The sequence below is a fragment of the Taudactylus pleione genome, unplaced genomic scaffold, assembly GCF_031769625.1.
Source record: "Taudactylus pleione unplaced genomic scaffold, aTauple2 ptg001137l, whole genome shotgun sequence".
NCBI classification, from domain to species: Eukaryota; Metazoa; Chordata; class Amphibia; order Anura; family Myobatrachidae; genus Taudactylus; species Taudactylus pleione.
Window position 1 is genome coordinate 8,008,429 of NW_028285538.1, and position 20,034 is coordinate 8,028,462.

The 20,034-nt window shown below is 44.3% G+C and overlaps 1 pseudogene; it reads right to left on the reverse strand.

The window, feature by feature from the left end:
- Positions 1-1,224: 1,224 nt before the first annotated feature.
- Positions 1,225-20,034, reverse strand: part of LOC148453546 (uncharacterized) — a 35,149-nt pseudogene continuing 16,339 nt past the window's right edge.

The window sequence follows — 20,034 nt, forward strand, 5'->3', positions numbered from 1 at the left end:
TGCAAAAGTGCCTGGTATGCCCACATCCAAGATGGCAGCCACTGTATTTTCCCGGAGATCCACACTAGTAACTGGGCCCATAGGACTTTATGGCAGCCAGTAGCCGGGTGCAGGGGTGTTAGACAGCTCACCTGCAAATCTGGCGCAGTGGAAGGGTGGATTGGCGGTCAGCCGCGATCATGGTAGCGCTGACTGTGACTTCCGCCCAGCCTCAAACTTTAGCCCGTGGCTTCAGCCCAGCAGTAGGCCCCGACAACGGGGATCCATCTCCGGCAGCAGCCCTGGCCTCCGGACACTCACTAAGCAGGGTGGGTGGAAGGAGGGTACACACAAGAGGGCTCAATGTAAGGGTGAGTTGCTTGGGGCCCCAAATACTCCAAAACGGCAGGAGCTAATGGCGCCCACATCCTCTCCAGTCACTCGTAGGCCACGCCCTCCTACATATAGACTTATTAAACACACAACAGTTTACATCCATTACTTTGCATGCAGGTCACAATATATATCAAATTAAAAGTAATAAAAGGGGTTTACCAATACCGATGGTCAATGATGGCTTGCAGAATAATGGAATGCCATCCCTTTCTGTTATAATAGTCAGCTGGGGATTAGGAACAGTGTGAGCAGCTTCAGCCATGCCTCAGTTGCTGTTTAGCACACCAAATCCACCAGACATAACAAGCTCTCCATGCTACACAGATGCTTGGAAATACAGCAATGCCTTATGGGTGCCCCTCCCAGTCCCTTTATACCAAGCCCCCACCTTTGCATGACCTCATTAATGTGTGCCAGCATAACATCCACTTAAAATGACAAAACTGTGATTTTCTGTATAAATCTCTGAAAAACCTTGCTCTTGTCTGAATGGTGCTACCTGGGAATTTACCGGGTAGAAGCTATAGTGTGAAAGGGGGGTCTCTACCAAATACCCGGGATTTTGCACAGGAGAAATTCCCGGGTCTCAGGAGGAAATTTCACAGGACATATGTCTAAAAGGGGTTTTAATAACATTATTGTTTACACCCCCCCCCAAAAAAAATACTGTAGCACAACACATCCCAGCGTGCCCAAACATTGACATCTTTGTACTCTGTGCAATCTAGGTCACCGCATACTTGTATGTGTAGTTCTACAGCAGTAGCTTATTTTACAATAATAGAGCAATACTAACACCCCATAAAATTATGCTAATATAAATATGTAATATGAGTATTGTTTTGTTAATCACCAATAGGGTGCCCGATTTGGAGGTCTGTCTGTATCCTTAATCTGAGTTCCGGGTAGGATCTCTGGTGGAATGATTTGTTTGAGTTCTTGTTCATAAGATGTGTAGTGTAGGGGATGTGACAAGCACCACTGGTCTTGTGGGACTGATTAACTTCATCCACCATTTTTCCCTTTAACACACGTTTGATGTCATTGAAATATTTTTTAACATTGTAAACGTCATGTCTGCAGCTACTGGCAGCATTAACAGCTTCTGTGATGCCAAACCCCATTTGTTTCTGGCCAGGGGGTACAGTGTGCGCGTTCTCCCAGGAAACGTGTGAACACTGGTACCATAGCATGTACCAGTGCAGAATTTTCTTCATAGGTAAAGTGCATATTGCGCCCACAGCGCGTCTTCCCAGGCAAAGGACCAGCAGACTCAGCCTCCTCCTCTTCATCCTCCCCCTCATCTTCATTTTCCTCCTCCAGCTGTGTGTCATCATCCTCCTCCTGCGCTTCCTGGTCAGACAAACCTTCCTCCTCCTGATGACTCTGACTCTGCCTGACAATCACCTCCAGATCCTCCTCCTCCTCCAGCCTCTGCTGAGCTCCCCCAGCTTTCCTGCTTGCCATGCTGCATCACTGTGTCTGCAGTCAGACCACACCTCTCCTCTCATTCACTCAGTTCCTCACTCCCTATCAAAGCACAAAATGGTGGCTCAGGGGTTTATATAGTGTGTGTGATGCCTAAGTCATGGGACTTTGGGGGTCATTCAGACCCAGTCGTTAGCGCCGATGCGCTCGGACCGGGTCGATGGCCCCCCACAGAGCATGCGCACGACGGCGCCGTCGCCGTCATGCGCATGAGTGAGACCCGCTACGACTGACAGCGCTGGTCGTAGCGGGTCTCAATCCAAAGGGGGCGAGCTGTCGATGTTGATTGACAGCTCGCCCCGTTTGGAAGGCGGGCCGGGGGGGTGGCAGCTCAAACGGAGGCGTTCCCATGGGAACGCCTACCGTTTGGGGGAGGCCCCACTGACATCACTAGTGATGTCAGTGGAGAGCTTCCAGCTCAGACAGAGCCAGAAGCTCTCCGGGGCTTACGACAAGGGAGACCCTACCCTAAGGTCTCGTTGTAAGCCCCGATGGTCGCGATGGTCTCTGATCTGATTTTGATATAGATATTGCAATATTACTTGTAGTAGATATTTAAGGACACAAGTTCTTGGTATGCAGAACAAAATAGTTCAACGGTTACAGACAGTAGATTCAAAGGTGCAACAATTCTATCTCATATCATAGAGCATTCGAGAAATGTTGAATATTAGAACTATATAGAGTTCTAGTTCCAGCTAGAAATTGATATAATTGAAATTATATTACTGAATCATATAAATTTATTTTTGGAGCAAAAAAAAAAAGTGGTTACACCTAGACTCAAGCCCTAAACGCTTGGTGTGATGTGCAGTCACCTTACCCCTACGCTATAACATCTACAGTTAGAAGCTGCTGCTGTCTTTTACCTTTTACATAGTGAAAATTAACTGAAACTGACAGCTTCTATAATAGAGTTCTAGTTTCCAGCTAGAACTATAGCAACAGGTTTTTTTTCAGCATATGAAATATGGTGCTATATTTCCAAGCGCTATTTTCAACTGTATGTCGTTTATCTAAGAATGCTTATTTATGGCTCCAGTATATGAAATATGCTGCTATATTTCCAAGTGTTTTTTTCTATTCTATAGGACCTTTTATTGTATTGGTAGCCTAAGTATGCAGGGCATTTTGTAAGCCTGTCTGTCACTACAATGGGAGGCAACATACAGTTCAGGATCTTCTGCTCCAGCATTCTACTTACGCAGCCGCAGTATACTTTTCTAAAAATGCCACCTGCTGTCTGAAAAGTGGTACTACACTACATTTCAGCCTCCTTACACATGTCCCGACATGTATATCTTGGCAGGGCTGGTTATCTGATGCCATGAATGGAAAGCCATGGCTCAATTTTCACAAAGGTGTATGTGGACACATATGTACTAATTATTTTGGGTCCGCCACTGCCCCCCTCCCTCTTACCTATCAGCAGTCTCTCTCCCCAGCACAGCACATAGTGCTGTCGGGTCGCGAGGTTTTGTTTTGAGTGGGCTTAATGCTGATTGGCTGAGAGAGCCATCTGTCATGGCTCTCAGTCAATCAGCGTTAAGCCCATTGAAAATGCACTAGGAGAGAGAAAAAGATGGCACCCACATCCCCTGCCACCTGACACCGCCGGCACCCCCACTGGTAGAATACCCTGCTGCCGACACCACAGCTGCCGACACTCCTGCACTGCTGCCCCACGTACTGAGGACACCGTCAGTGACCCCCACACCGCCAACACTGCCAACACTCCCACACTGAGGACACCAGCAGCACCTTTGCACTGCCGACACTGTCAGCACACATGCACTGAGGACACTGCTGGCACCCCCGCACTGCCAACACCGCCGGCACCCTGCATTGAGAACACCCCCTGCACTGCTGACACAGTCAGCAAACCTGCACTGAAGACACCGCTGACACTCCCACACTGCAGAGACAGCCAGCAAACCTGCACTAAAGACACCGCTGGCACCCCCGCACTGCTGACTTCACTGGTACCCTTCACTGAGGACACTGCCAGCACCGCAGTCCTGCCATTCCATGTACTGAGGACACCGTCAGCAACCCTGCTCTGCCGACACTGCTGTCACAATAAGTGCACTATTGGTGTATCCAACCCAAACTGTATAACGCAGTGTATCCATGTTGGAAATTAGAAGCTGAACTGCCACATGTTAGTGCCACCCACTGTGTCACTTAGCTTAGTCAGCCAGCTAGTTGAAAGCAACCTTTTGGCCTTAACTAGATGAAACAAATAATATTGTGAGGTAGTTTAAATTGACTGGAAATTACTGGAAATAAATGTTATTGAGGTTAATTATACTGTAGGAACAAAAACAGGCCCAAATTATGTGATTTTAGCTATTTTTATGGTTTTTTAAGAAAAAAATCCAGATCCAAAACCAAAACACGAAAACAAAACACCAAGGAAAAAAATCCAAAACCAGATTCAGATACAAAACCAGGAGAGATCCAGATCCAAAACCAAAACACGAGGGTCGGTGCACATCTCTATATCTAACAGCTCTTTCGGAAATAAATTTATGACGGTGGCCAGCTGCCCACCTATCCATCAACAACTTGAGGCATCCAAACATCCCCTACCAATTAAAACAAGAAGTCTATCTGGACCAGTGATGCTGCTGACCCCAGTAGGGTGATATCAGCCTAACTCACACATTGATGGAAAAAGCACCTCAGGGCACAAATTCTAAGCTCTAAGAAGGGCCCGTTGTTTCCCGCAAAAGCTGACACAAACCAAATAAACTAAGGTGTGATGGTGGGCAACAATTCTAGGAAAGAGAGCTCTCCCAACCCTGAATAACATAAGAGGACCCCAATACTCTAAAAACCCCTTATGATTGGATCAAAGACCTTTCATACCACCATTAACTCTAAACTAAAAAAATAACCCTTTATGTACCTAAATGTGACCTGACCCTTACCCTAGAGGTCATATAAAATGACATCTGTATTCTGTATACAAAAGAATGCAGCCTATAAACTCACATGAAATGTGCGCTATCACAAAGGCAGATTCATTTTTTGTCATAAAGACCAGATTTTGTGTGTCGAAATTCAAACTAGTTTCAATTTCATTGTTGAAAAATAGAGTATATTAGACTAGTACTTTATGCTCTAATAATTTTTCCTTTGAAACTTCAACAATGGTTAAGATGTAGTATTATCTAATTCCTAATAAATCATTTGAGGATCTAATGTACAACCTTCAATCTAATAAAGTCAAACTTCAAATTGTAATTACATTTTGAGAAAATGTGCTACGGCAGAATCTGATCAAACTATAACATTTTAGTAGTGGTATTGCAATATTAAATCCAATTGGTCGCAAAGGAAAATTCAAAGTCTGATTTTGAAATTTTTCCTTTCAATGATTCTGTTGTTCTATGCTTAATAAACACACTTGTAAAAAAGGAGTTTCTAAACTGCACAAAACTGCAAACAAGTAATAAAAAGTAAAAAGCCAATTGGATACTTTGATAAAGGTACTCAGATTTGAATCTGCCATAAAGACTATTGCATCAGATGTTTTTCACATTCACTGATACACTACTGGCGGAAGATGTAGGTTTGGCGGAATGTGCTGGCTGTAAGTTTAAGGTATGGTAGACTTAAATAAGCCAAAACTGCTCAATTTTAATTGAATATACAGTAGAAGCTTTTGCAGCAGAAGTTCTTCACATCTCCCTGCTACTGTATTTTTCAGGCATTATCTTACAACAACTTTACTTATAACACCCGAACTGTAGAATAAAAATGATGAGCCAATTTTTTATTTTACTTTAACTAAATTAACAAGTTCAAGGATACCGCAAATGTAATTTCTAAATCAGTTGTCTTTGTTTCGGACTCCATTGCTAGAGTCGAAGACAGTTTCCACATTATAATGCAATAAAAAGTTTCCTCCAATAATTTCCCATTCATAATACCTACACATCACCCGCTGGTTGTGAGGCAGAGTGCTTTTTTTTAACTAACTTCTTCTACTGTCTATAAATCTCTAAAGAACCATTTAATTACATATGGGGATTTTATTACAGTTCTTGATATTAACCTTGATTGCTCAAGTACTCTAAAAAACAATGAAAGGAAATCCCTATGTAAGAAACACATAAGGTAATAGCGTATATGAGTCTATGCAATCTATATGACTTTTAGAGTGGTCCAGTCATCTGATGATCTCATTACTGTATTACTCAGCATGAACTCGCTCATTTACATGATTCTTATTGATCATGTGACCACTAATTCAGTCTGCTCCTCTCGGGTTTCCTCTGTATCTTGGTCTGATCATAGCACATAGCATGGTTACATTAGAGTTAGACCTGACAAGATGGTGTTTCAATGACAACTTCATTCTTAACATTTGGGATGTTATTAAGATGAGTACTAGAGAACTTTTATAAGCATAAACTCACAAAAATAATATTTTTCTTAAACAAAAAGTTCTCATCTTCTCTCCCTAACAAATCAGCATAAAAATATCACAAAAAGAAAACATACTTAAAAATACTTGCAGTCAAAAAGTCAGTTGTAATAACTATGCAAAGCTACTAACACATTTCAATGTCATAATCCGAAAGAGATGAGAAACAGCCAGAGCCATAACTAGGGGCAGGGATGGACTGGGGCTCTGGATCAGCCCTGGCAGCCCCCTTGCTGAAATTCTGGCTGCCCAGTCCGGGAGGGAGCAACCAAATCGGCATAGCAGAAGGGCATGACTGGCATAAGGGGGCGGAGCCAGACAGCTTACCTGGCATTTGTGGGCATACTGGGGCTCGTATTATTTTTGCCCTGACCCCTGCTACACAATGTAGAGATTACCGGCATTGTGAAGCAGGGGGTGGGGCCAAAATGACTCGATTCAGTGTGAAATGCGTCACTGGCGCCCCCACTGCGGTGGTTTATCTTGTTACCACAGGGGGATCAGCAGCCCCCAGGGGGCTTGCCTGCCTTTCTGGGGGCTGGGAGCGGCACCTGTATTTCAGGAGACTCCTGGCTGAATCGGGAGGGTAGGCAAGTGTGACTATATAGTTCTCTTTGGATTTTCTCCTAACAAGCGTAGATACTTCAAAATAATGTTGCAAAAATATATAAAGCTTTCAATCAGTCAATTATAAAACATTAAAATAATGACTCTTTAAGGGGGAGATGTAGTAAACTTTTGAGAGTGATAATGTGGAGAAGTTGCCCATAGCAACCAATGTGATGTATTTATAATTGTATAATGTGCAAATACTCCTAGCAACACAAATGTGTTGAACACACTGTAGTACTGCCAGTTCACATTATGCTACACAGAACCCTCACTTCACATTATGCCACAGCATCTCCCACTCTGGGGAAGTAGCTATGTGTGGAGGTCCTTGGACTACCACCCCGACTGTCCTGCTGGCACTGAGCCCACCCACGGTTAACATTAGGATACCCACTCCACTACTCCTTTCCAGGTACTCAAAGAAGGAAGCACTCTGCATAGCCAATGGGCAGGGCAGAGCTGCCACAGAGTAAGGCAGAGATACAGTAGAGGAGAAGGAACACACAGAAAGGAGAGGGAAGGAAGAAGGAGGGACAGGTACACCCACATGTGAGGAAACAGTCACCTTGAAACAGAGTACCACAATTTTGCCCTCCTTTATGACTTGGGCCTACCCTAATAATCAATATATATGGAGTACATGGGAAATCCCTGGTGCCCACCCCTCTGCCTGAGGGTCCACCCTCTCTTCTAGTGGTCAGGTTTCAGACTGTGCATATGTTACATTATACTGCATTCCCAGGATTATGGTGTATTCACTAAAATGCATTGTACTTACAGTATCATTATCATACATGCACTATCAGTATTTACTAAATATATATATAAAAGGACTCAGACCATGCACTTTTTAATGACTGGCCAAGCCCCTGTGGTGGCTAGCCACACCCCCTCTAGAGATTGGTCACAACCAACTATCACTGCATCCCACAGTGGGCCCTTCATGCCCCAGACTGACACTGTACTGTACTCTCTACTCTGTAACTGAATCTGGCAGTTCTCACAGGTAATACAGGTTGAGTCTCCCATATCCAAATATTCCGAAATACGGAATATTCCGAAATACGGAATATTTTCAGCATGACTGAGATAATGAAACCTTTGTCTAAGGCACAAATTATTAAAAAGATTGTATAAAATAACCTTCAGGCTGTGTGTATAAGGTGTATATGAAACATAAATGAATTTAATGTATGTATACAAACTTTTTTTGATGCACAAAATTATAAAAAATACTGTCTAAAATGACCTGCAGGCTGTGTGTATATGGTGTATATAACACATAAATGCATTCTGTGTGTATATTTGGGTCCCATTTCCAAGACATTTCATTATAATATGCAATTATTCCAAAATACGGAATATTCCGATATCCAAAATACCCCTGGTCCCAAGCAGTTTGGATGAGGGAGACTCAACCTGTATAACAAAATAGTTAACTTCTCCTAAGCTCACATATAAACTTATTGAGTCACAGCAATAGTTTACTACACAGCTCAATTTTGGGTTTCTATAGCAACATTCGGGCAGCCTATCTTCTATGTTTATCTCCTCTTCTCAAAAGAGAATTCCCAAGTAGGTACAGTTTCTTAGCGGATTCCCTCAGCACAACATTCTCTGCTTCACCTGGTAGGCAAATACAATCTACCCTGGAGACAAGGCGGCAAACAATTTGAGATGAATAATTACCTTGGTAAGTCTATAGTCAGAACAGCCCTTGAGCTGTTTCAAGAACTGCAAGAGAAAGTAATTTTTCCTGGTATTAAATTGCATACGACAAGAAAAAAGAAAGCTTGGTGCACCCCCTTGTGGAAAATTGCTGTAATATTTTTTATTATGAAATATATTATATAAGATACATCTGTACAAACCTTGTAATACTTGAGTTCAGAATCCTCCCCAATATAGAAAGGGTGAATTAGTACACCTGGGGGTATATTTACTAAAGGTTGATTTTAATAGATTTTAATCTAAATCGATCAACATCAATGTTGTGTTTCTGGAGGTAAATCACACATTTACTAACAGACAGGTTTTTTTTTAAGTGTTAGTAAATGTGTTATTCAGCCCCAGAAACACAGCATTGATGTTGATTGACTTAGATTGATGTGAAATAGATTAAAATTGACCTTCAGTAAATATACCCCCTAGAGTATGTGCAGCCCAGGAGTTGACTTAGGGACTAATACAGAGGTGGGTGGAAATACATACATAGCTGCGATTTTTTTTTTCAATGCCCGTGGACAGTGCAACTCCACCGGTGGACTGAAACATACCACCATCAGTGCAAAATCGCAATCACCATTGACACTTACGATGCCTTATGGCTGGTGCATAGTCTCCTTCAGAACTTACTCTAGACATGACCTCTGTATCTGAGAACACAGCAGCATTTACTGACACTCCCGTGATACTCCCATAACACGCCCGTGAGGTGACCTCTTTTTTCGCATTCACTTCCACCTGCTCCCAATTGTCTCCGAAGAACACCCATGGCTGTACACTGCCAACTCTACTGTAAACAACTCTGGGCTTGATTCAGCATGGAACGCAGTTGTTAATAAGCACACAATCGGCAGATTGTTGCATATTGAGTATGTGCGAAGGTGCCACTGTGAGCGGCACTGCGATTGCAGTGACTACGCAGACCCATTGCAGAGTGATTGACAGGAAGTGCCATTTGTGGGTGGTAACAGGGGGGTTGGTCGGGAAAATGCAGGCGTGCCATGTGTTTGAATGCCGTTGCATGCACAAATTAGCCACTGTGATGCCCTACGCAGCCTGAAGTTAGCAATTTCTGAGTAATGTCAGAGCTTGTGAAGTGAGGCTGGCTGGTACAGGTAAGTATGTCTGAGTGGGATGTATGAAATAAAGTTTTACTAGGCACAGTGTGTGTTGTATCTTTATTTAACTATTTTACAGTAGGGCTATGGGTGCCGGCAGCCTGCTGGCATTTGTAGTTCCACAAGTGCCAAAGGGCAGGCATGTTGTCACCTGTAGTCCCACTGTAAAATACAATAGTTTACTTATATTTATCACTTTATTACCCCTGTACTCACACCCCAGGGGTGTGGGGAAGAGCCCCACAGCCTGGGGTTTTGGGGGGGTGGGGGGGGTACACATCTTCTTGGGGGGTCCCCACTTCCCCTGAGATCCCCAGCTTGGCCTGAGCAGCTTGGGCTGATAATGCTTTGGTCATGGAGCCCCAGTAATAGGGTCTCCAGGCTGTGGCATTACAGCCCAGCCATTTTGCGTCTGGTGCTGGTTTTAAATATAGGGTGACCCCAACACAATTTACTTCCCCTATGATTAAAACAAGGACTGGACCTACAGCCTGGTGCTGGTACCTAAATTATGGTGGAACCCTACTAGTTTTGTTCCTCATAATTTTAGGTACCAGGACTGGCTGGCAAGTCTGGGGCTGGTTAAGCTTTAGGGCCCCCCTCTATGTAATTCTTTTTTTACATTTAACCCATTTTTTAACACCACAGATCACAAGCAGCCTTCACATATCTCACTGATATGTGCAGGCTACTTGCTCGGGAGAGTTTTGCAGGGAGAAGACATTGCAATCTCGGGTGAGTAATCTCCTGCAAAACGTGCTACTCATCTCACTCTCAGTTGAACTCACTTCTTGGTAAATTTGAGAGTTTCAGCAGCCTCAAATCACCTGAGTTTCGGTGAAGCTAATCGAGTTTCTAAAAAAAAGCAAGCTCTCCCAGACTCGATTCTAGAAAATTTACCCCTTAAAGTTATCCATATAAACGTTTATACATTAAAAATAATTCAGATTAAACAGCCTATTTTTAACTATTTTTATCTCCTATTCTGAAATCTGCTTTACTCTACATCATTCTTCATGTTCAACTATTTTGTCGCAACAGAGACCATTTTATAATATAGATACTATATACCACTCTTGGGTGTTTGGGTGCGCTTTGATACACGCACACCTGGTGTGGTTGAAAGCACGAGACTGAAGGCCTCATGCCTCACAATGCACACCAAGGCATGCATACATCAGAGAGCAACTGAACACCTAAGAGTGGTAAAGCTATCACACTGGACATCACATGCATTGCGTCACTCTGACAGTCCTTTCTGGTTCTGCAGGAATTCAGAACCAGAACCATAAAAAGGCGGGAGTCTGGAGTGATTCAATGCGGTTCAAGAAAGTTATTCCTGCATTCCACGTGTGGTCCATGACCAGGAGATGAACACTGGAGAGAAACACAAGCTTCAAGACTGGATTTGATTTAAAAGATTTTAAAAGATGGTGTATTTGTACAGGGGACACCGAAAGCTTCTCACATTAGATCACAGGCCCTGATTCAGAGCCGGACACTCTAACAGAGCGCTCGCTCTGAATCAGGGCCTGCATGCATTTGCCCCCCAGGCTAAAAGTTGCCAGCCAGCCCCTGGACGCATGCATTGTGTTTTTTCTGTTCCACATCATTTTATTTCCTCCAACATTAGTAGTGCCTCATATCTGGTTATCTGTATAGTTAATAGGTCTACTGCTAGTGCTGAGAATCCAGGAAGGACAGAGACAAGGCCAAAATAGCTTCATCAATTAGCTGTGGTGTTTTGGATTGAGATATGAACTGTAACAGAGGTACTGTAGTTAGGTGCTCCTGTTATTGATGGCCAGCTAGCTGGACAATAAAGTAGGGTCCATGCTTCTCACTCTGAATGAGTTAGGTGCCCAAAAGAGGGGAAATAATAGGCCCTAGTGGAAAGCTCACCAAGTCATGTCTGCTCACTCCTAGAGCCGGATATCCTTTATGTTGCATGATATGTGGCAAAAGGCACATTGTGATAAATTTAATATTTAATAACTTTTTCCATTGCCCTCTTGGGGCAACAAATCTTTTACATTAAAATTCCCAAATCATCACTACCTGTGTTAGCATGAGTTACGTCAGTATACTATTTCTCAAAATTATTTATGGAATTCAAGCTTTTTTAAGAAAGAGCCTGGACACACATATTTAAGGTTCTCTGTCTTCAGTGATCACTGATTTACAGCAGCAGCTCCTACCCTCTTGCATGAGGGGGGCTGCCACTGCTGGTCCAGCTGGCTTGGTCATAGTGCCTGTGCAATGGATCTAGCAGGTGCCGTAATTGGCGCATGTGCAGAATTGGCGGTGGCACTGTGCATGCGTATAACACTGGTTTCTAGAGACTGCATCAACTGTAGAACCCTAAAAGCCGTGTAGGGCTGCCAAAAAGGCAGAACAGTGGTTTCCACTGGAAGTTGGTCTCTGCTAATAGCAGCTTGGACTGACAGTCCCAGGGGGAGAAAACACATCACCCTGGGGCTGCCAGTCCTGTGTGTGACTGGCAGCTAGTGCTTCCAATGGGAAGCCACTGCCAGTCTCAGTGAAGCCAGTGCAGTCATGGACTGCAACTGGCTCACTGAAGTGGAGAATTTTACAGTGGGGGCTGCATCCCTGCAACACCTAGGTAATATCTGACATTGCTGATTTAGCTGGTCCCCCTGCAAGAATCTTTAGGGCTGAGCATTGTGGGAGTTTTTATAGAGGCCTTCCATTTTTAAGGAATTCCTGGGCTAGATTTTGTTTTGCATACATTATAACTTCAATAAAAGAAAATAAATATATTTAGGGGTAAATTACTAAGAATCGAAGTCTGGGAGAGTTTGCTTTTTTTTCTACTCGGAAACTCAGGAGATTTGAGGCTCCTAAGACTCTCAAATATACCAAGAAGTGAGTTTAGCTGAGAGTAATGGTGAAGCAGAACGAGATTTCTCCCCCAAGTAGCACAATTTGCAGGAGATTGCACATATCAGTAAGATACGTGTAAGCTGCTTGTGTTCTAGCCTGTCAAAAAACAGGTTAAAAGTAAAAAAAAAATGACATAGGGCCCCCCTAAAGCTTAACCAGCCCTGGACCTGCCAGCCAGTCCTGGTTTCTAAAATTACAGGGAACAAAAGGTGTAGGGTTCCACCATAATTTAGAAACCAACACCAGGCTGCAAGGCCAGTCCTTGCTTTAAATATAAGGGGGGAGAATGCATAGGGTACCCCCTATATTAAAAACCAGCACCGGACGCAAAATGGCTGGGCTGTAATGCCACAGCCCAGAGACCCTTTCACTGGGGCTACATGGCCAAAGCATTATCAGCCCAAGCCAGTCAGGCCAAGCATGGGATCTCAGGGGAGGTGGGAACCCCGAAAAAAGGGGTCCCCCTTCTCCCTTAACCCCAGGCATGGACTAAAGCCCAGGGTTCTTCCCATACCCCTGGAGCATTGGGTACAGGGGTAATAAAGTGGGAAATATTAGAAAACTATTGTATTTTACAGTGGGACTACAGGTGCTGGCATGCCTGCACTTTGGCACTTGTAGAACTACAAGTGCCAGCAGATGGGTGGCACCTGTACCCCCACTGTAAAATAAATAGTTAAATAAATAAAAAAAACACACACCGTGACTAGTAAAGCTTTATTACATACACCTACCCATTCACACATACTTACCTATACCAGATGTTTCTGTCCTCTTCTCCAGCAAAATCCTTAATGACTGGCCCTGCAAAAAAGATTGCATACTCACCTATATCCTGGCACTGGTCTCCGTAGCATCCCCGAGACTTGGACAAAAAAAAAAGACTTACCCGAACCACACATACTGATACCTCGCGAATGCCAGCTGACGGGACTGCAAGGGTTTGCTACGGTCAGTAGCCAGAGCCAGTCAGCGGCCACTCTACAGTTAGCGGCCACTGATTGGCTGGCGGGACGTGCAAACCTTGTGCAGTCCCATCAGATGGCACTCGTGAGGTATCAGTATGTGTGGCAATTTCCTCCTCAATCAGGATCGGAAGTAGTTCTGCAGGCCATGTCACTGGCATGACTGACTCCTCTCCTATCCAGGATTCCTCCAAAGGATCCTGCATTGCTACGCCTAGTGCTGCCGCTGCTGCTATTACTGCTGGGTGTCGTTCATCATCCCAGAGAGGAAGTTGGAACACCACTACTTCTTTTACTAAGCAATTGAGCATCCAACAGTCCTTTGCGTGGATGATAAAGTATGACAGCAGTCATCCTGTTGCAAAGCGGATAACTGAGTCCTTGACAGCTATGTTGGTGTTAGAAATGCATCCGGTATCCACCATTAGTGCAGTGGGATTTAGACATTTGATAGAGGTAGTGTGTCCTCAGTACCAAATCCCATCTAGATTCCACTTCACTAGGCATTCAATACCGAGAATGTAGAGAGACATCAGAAAAAGTGTCCTCAGTGTCCTAATAAATGCAGTTGTACCCAATGTCCACTTAACCACGGACATGTGGACAAGTGGAACAGGGCAGACTAAGGACTGTATGACTGTGACAGCCCACTGGATAGATGTACCATTGTACGCAGCAACAACAGCAGCATCACCAGTAGCAGCATCTCAGAAATGCCAGCTCATTACAAGGCAGGCTACATTGTTTATCACTGGTTTCAGTAAGAGGCACACTGCCAACAACCTCTTAGAGAAACTGAGGGAAACCATCGCCCAATGGCTTACCCCGCTTAGACTCTCCTGGGGATTTCTGATATCTGACAACACCACCAATATTTTGCGGGCATAACATCTGGGCAAATTCCAAAACATCCCATGTTTTGCTCACACAATAAATTTGGTGGTGCAGAGTTTTTTGAAAAATGACAGGGGAATGCAGGAGATGCTTTGGGTGGCCTGAAAAATTTCTGGCCACATTCGCCATTCATCGACTGCGTGCCAAAGACTGGAGTGCCAGCAAACACTCTTGAACCTGCCTTGCCATCAACTGAAGCAAGAGGTTGGAACTCAACCCTCTATATGCTTCAGAGGATGGAGGATCAACAAAAGGCCATTCAAGCCTAAACATCCACCTATAACATAGGCAAAGGAGGGGGTATGCACCTGACTCAAGTGGAGTGGAGAATGATTTCCGTGTTGTGCAAGGTTCTCCAGCCCTTCGAACTTGCCACACGTGAATTCAGTTCAGACACTGCCAGCTTGAGTCAGGTCATTCCCCTCATCAGGCTTTTGCAGAAGCAGCTGGAGAAAGTGAAGGGGGCGCTAAGACAGAGCAACTCCGCTTGGTATGTGGGACTTGTGGATGAAGCCCTTCATTTGCTTTTCCATGATTCGAGGGTGGTCAATCTGTTGAAATCAGACTACTATATTTTGGCCACCGTGCTCGATCCTAGGTTTAAAGCATACATGGTGTCTCTCTTTCCGGTGGACACAAGCCTGCAGAGGTGCAAAGACCTGCTGGTGAAAACACTGTCAGCTAAATTGGAACGTGACATGGCAACAGCTCCTTCTTCATTTTCTCTGGCAAATGGGGCTGCTAGGAAACAGCTTAGATATCCTAAACAACCCACTGGCGGTGATGCAGGGCAGGCAGGACCAAGTTTGGACATCTGGTCCAGATGGAAGGACCTGCCAACAATTTCTGACATGTCTACTGTCACTGCATATGATACTCTCACCATTGAAAGAATGCTGGAGGATTACATCGGTGACAGCATCCAAGTAGGCATGTCAGACAATCTGTACCTGTACTGGCAGGAAAAATAGGCAATTTTGAGACCCCTGTACAAATTGGCTCTATTTTGCTTAATTTGCCCCCCCCCCTCCAGTGTGTACTCTGAAAACACGGGAACCTTGTCAGCAAGAGGCGTAGGAGGTTGCTTTTACAAAATGTGGAGAAGATGATGCTTATCAAAATGAATTATCAATTCTTCCAGGAAGACCAGCCTCCAGAAAGTACAGAGGGAACTGTTGGGGTGTATTCCAGAGGGGACAAATTAATACTATGTGAGGATGAGGATGTACACAACACTGAAGAGGGTGAGGAATCGGTGGATGAGGATGAGGAAGACATATTGCCTCTGTAGAGCCAGTTTGTGCACGGACAGATTAATTGCCAGCTTGTTTTGTGGGGGCCCAAATGAACCAATCATTTCAGCCACAGTCATGTGGCACACCCTGGTGCTGAAATGGTTTTGGTTTGTTAAAGTGTGCATGTTCTGTTTATACAACATAAGGGTGGGTGGGAGGACCCAAGGACAATTCCATCTTGCAAATCTTTTTTTTCTTTGCATTATGTACTCTGTAGGGCCTAGTTTTTCAAACTGCCATCTTGTCTGCCACTGCATTGCCTCTCCTAGATGGGCCACGTGTTTGTGCTGCCCACTTTTGTCGCTTAGCATAGTCATCCAGCTATCTAAGTGCAACCTTTTGGCCTAACAACAATATTGTGAGGTGTTCAGAATAGACTGGAAATGAGTGGAAATGAATGTTATTGAGGTTAATAATAGCATAGGAACAAAAAAAAACAAATTCTGTGATTTTAGCTGTTTTTATGTTTTTTCCAAAAAAATACAGATACAAAACCAACACAAAAACCAAAACCTGGAAGGGTGGTTTTGGCAAAACCAATCTAGATACAAAACACGAAGAAAGATCCAGATCCAAAACCAAAACACAAACACAAAAAGTGACCGGTGCACACTCCTAGTTTAAAGCAGGTGTTTAATATGCTTAATGAAGAAGGAGTCACAATGCTCCTGTCGGTGAAGTTACTGTCCAAAAATCACTAAAAGCTGCGAGTTAAGACATGAGGCGGTCCCAGATGCTGCACAAGGAAGACTGACTACCGCCTAGGGTAAGGACAGAAGTGCGGGACGCCACCCCTGTATTATCTTATCCTATTTACCCACTGCACACACATCTAACAGTGCCAGGATAGCATAGTGAGGGGATATATGATACACTTATGTAGCAGGTCAGCCACTTACAAGGGTAAACCTAGACCCTACACTTGTTTCTAACAGGACAAACCCTGCCCACTTTTTTTTGAGGTTCACTCACTGGGGACCATTTAACCATTCAACCACTGGACATATCCAGGTTGTCACATTCAGTGTTAAAAGGGAAACATTGGCACTTGATGCTATACGGAAAGAGACACCCTAAAGGAGTCTGCTTATATAACCTCCAACCAAAGTGTAAGAAAGGACCTACTTATCTGGGCTGTCCCCTACATACTATGGATTAGCACCAAGTCTGGCCATAGGGAGACGTAGACACACATTTATGCCGTATGGAAAGAGGCACCCCAAAGGAGCCTTCTTACCTCACCCAATAAGAGCCAGAATCTATATATTACTGTGATTTTTGGACAGTAACTTCACCAACAGGAGCATTGTGACTTCATTAAGCATATTAAACACCTACTTTAAACATATAATGTTTCATGAACATCTGTAAAATAACATACTTCACTATACACCCATATACTTATAAGCTTAGCACTAGACACTAAACCCTAATTCTATACTACTATTTCCTGAGCCTGGACAACTCTGTGCCCAGCAGCTTCCAAGACAATTGGTGGGGACATTGTAGCACTTGTGTACAAAAAACCCCAGGAGAACATAAGTAAAACCAGGACTGGCCCTGTAGCCTGGTGTTGGTTTCTAAATTACGGTGGAACCATACAAATTTTGTTCCCTGTAATTTTAAGAAACCACGACTGACTGGCAAGTCCGAGGCTGGTTAAGCTTTAGGGGGTGCCCTATGTCATTTTTTAAAAAACTTTTAACCTTTTATTTCCTATTTAGAGGCAGAAACATACATGGATCACAGTGATCTATGTATGTTTCTGCCAAACTCGCAGATCACAGCCAGGTGTATTTATTTCACAAGTTTTTACAGGAGAGTGTTCCCATCTCATGAGAGTTTAGAAACACTCTGCTTGGAAAATTCCCGGATCCTATCTTCACTAGTGAAAAGGTTCTCGAGTTTTGCCAATGGTGAATTGAAGAGAGTTTGCTAACTCTCCAGTATTTTCCCATAGCAAAGTACATCTCTCTCCTGAGTTAGACATTGTTGGCAGGTCCTTCTGTCTGGACCAGATGTCCAAACTTGGTCCTGCCTGCCCTGCATCACCGCCAGTGGGGTGGTTAGGATATCTAAGTTGTTTCCTGGCAGCCCCATTTGCGGGAGAAAATGAAGAAGGAGCTGTTGCTGTACCATGTTCCACTTCAGCTGACAGTGTTTTCACCAGCAGGTCTTTGCACCTCTGCAGGCTTGTGTCTACTGGAAAGAGAGACACCACATAGGCTTTAAACCTAGGATCGAGCACGGTGGCCAAAATGTAGTGGACTGATTGCAACAGATTGACCACCCTCAAATCCTGGCAAAGCAAATGAAGGGCTTCATCCACAAGTCCCACATACCGAGCGGAATCGCTCCATCTTAGCTACTCCTTCACTTTCTCCAGCTGCTTCTGCAAAAGCCTGATGAGGGGAATGATCTGACTCAAGCTGGCAGTGTCTGAACTGTTTTCACGTGTGGCAAGTTCGAAGAGCTGGAGAACCTTGCACAACACAGAAATCATTCTCCACTGCACTTGAGTCAGGTGCATACCGGCTCCTTTACCTATGTCATAGGTGGATGTATAGGCTTGAATGGCCTTTTGCTGATCCTCCATCCTCTGAAGCATATAGAGGGTTGAGTTCCACTGCATTACAACCTCTTCCCTCAGGTGATGGCATGGCAGGTTTAAGAGTGTTTGCTGGCACTCCAGTCTTCGGCATGTAGTCGCTGAATGGCGAAAGTGTCCAGAAATGGATCACAGTGATCTATGTATGTTTCTGCCAAACTCGCAGATCACAGCCTGGTGTATTTATTTCACAAGTTTTTACAGGAGAGTTTTCCCATCTCATGAGAGTTTAGAAACACTCTGCTTGGTAAATTCCCGGATCCTATCTTCACTAGTGAAAAGGTTCTCGAGTTTTGCCAATGGTGAATTGAAGAGTGTTTGCTAACTCTCCAGTATTTTCCCATAGCAAAGTACATCTCTCTCCTGAGTTAGACATTAGTAAATTTGAGAGTAGGAAAAAATGACTAAACTCTCCAGAGTTTGCAAACTCTCCCAAACTCTCACTATAGTAAATTTACCCCTGATCCACTGATTCCTCACCCTCTTCAGTGTTGTGTACATCCTCATCCTCACACAGTATTAATTTGTCCCTGCTGGAATCCACCCCAACAGGTCCCTCTGTACTTTCTGGAGGCTGGTCTTCCTGGAAGAATTAATAATTCATTTTGATGAACATCATCTTCTCCACATTTTGGGGAAGCAACCTCCTACGCCTTTTGCTGACAAGGTTCCCGGCTGCACTAAAATCTCTTTCAGTGTGCACACTGGATGGGGGGCAACTTAGGTAAAATATAGCCAATTTGTACAGGGCCCTCCAAATTGCCTCTTTTTCCTGCCAGTACAGGTACAGACTGTCTAACATGCCTACTTTGATGCTGTCACCGATGTAATCCTCCAGCATTTTGTCAATGGTGACAGCATCATATGCAGTGACAGTAGACATGTCAGAAATTGTTGGCAGGTCCTTCTGTCCGGACCAGATGTCCAAACTTGGTCCTGCCTGCCCTGCATCACCGCCAGTGGGGTGGTTAGGATATCTAAGTTGTTTCCTGGCAGCCCCATTTGCGGGAGAAAATGAAGAAGGAGCTGTTGCTGTACCATGTTCCACTTCAGCTGACAGTGTTTTCACCAGCAGGTCTTTGCACCTCTGCAGGCTTGTGTCCACCGGAAAGAGAGACACCACATAGGCTTTAAACCTAGGATCGAGCACGGTGGCCAAAATGTAGTGGACTGATTGCAACAGATTGACCACCCTCAAATCCTGGCAAAGCAAATGAAGGGCTTCATCCACAAGTCCCACATACCGAGCGGAATCGCTCCATCTTAGCTACTCCTTCACTTTCTCCAGCTGCTTCTGCAAAAGCCTGATGAGGGGAATGATCTGACTCAAGCTGGCAGTGTCTGAACTGACTACACATGTGGCAAGTTCGAAGAGCTGGAGAACCTTGCACAACACAGAAATCATTCTCCACTGCACTTGAGTCAGGTGCATACCCCCTCCTTTACCTATGTCATAGGTGGATGTATAGGCTTGAATGGCCTTTTGCTGATCCTCCATCCTCTGAAGCATATAGAGGGTTGAGTTCCACTGCATTACAACCTCTTCCCTCAGGTGATGGCATGGCAGGTTTAAGAGTGTTTGCTGGCACTCCAGTCTTCGGCATGTAGTCGCTGA